Below are 1,008 nucleotides of genomic sequence, written 5' to 3'. Positions count from 1 at the left end.
GAATGAAGGTTTTGAAGGCCGCTGAGCGCGCCTTCGCCTCCCTGAACTTTTCGACCACCGTCTCAACGGATGTACCAAAAAGTTCAGAGGGCGAAACCGGGGCATCGAGAAGAAAGCCCCTTTCTTTCTTCCCGATGTCTGCCAGGTTTACCCACAGATGCCTCTCCGTTACTACCATCGCCGCCATAGATCTGCCCATGGCAGAGGCAGCCTGCTTAGTAGCACGGAGAGCAAGATCCGTGAACTCAGCCATCTCAGCCATCTCATCAGAAGAAAGGCCCTCGCCTTTATCCAGGTCTTTCAGCAGGTCAGCCTGGAGCACCGCCAAAATTGCCATGGTATGCAACAAAGCCGCCGCCTGACCTGCTGCTGCGTATGCCCTGCCATTCAGACGAGATGTCATTTGAAGGGCTCTGGATGGCAAGGAGGGAGTCTTAAGAGAGGATGTTTCTCACATAGCGAGATAGCAGGCTAGCGTCTCTATCTTTAAAAAGATAAATATTCTGCCCTAAAAAGGCAAAACACAGTAACCTTTTTCAGTTTTTTTTTTTAATTTACATTTGGTGTTATAAAAGTATAGTAATGTATATTTGTGTATAGTAAGGACGAAATATAGTGTAATGCTTTTGGTGAAAAAAAAACGATCCATAACCTCTAAAAGCTCATCATACGCAGGGCAGGAGGATTGAGAAGGCTCAGCCTCAGCTTCTTCGCTTTCTTCATCCATTTCCTGCTCTTCCTGGGCTGAACCCAGCAGAGCACTCGCCCCTGGATCAGATGATGTTAAAGAGAGAACATCATCCTCCAGCGGCTGTCTCTCACCCGCTGCCGATGAGTGCGAGAGGGAAAGCCCCTCTTTAAACTCATCGGCCAGGTCCACCTGAGATCCCCACGAGCTCATTATCCTCCGTGCCTCAGCAGCGGCAGGTCCTGAAGCGCGGGGAGCAGATGGTTGCCCCTCTTTACTCGAAAAGAGAGACAAACGAGAGCGGAGCTTTTTCCCTAGGA

The sequence above is a fragment of the Sinocyclocheilus anshuiensis genome, unplaced genomic scaffold (genome assembly GCF_001515605.1).
Source record: "Sinocyclocheilus anshuiensis isolate Anshui unplaced genomic scaffold, SAMN03320099.WGS_v1.1 scaffold333, whole genome shotgun sequence".
Classification (NCBI taxonomy): domain Eukaryota; kingdom Metazoa; phylum Chordata; class Actinopteri; order Cypriniformes; family Cyprinidae; genus Sinocyclocheilus; species Sinocyclocheilus anshuiensis.
Note: the sequence above shows the minus strand (reverse complement) of the source record.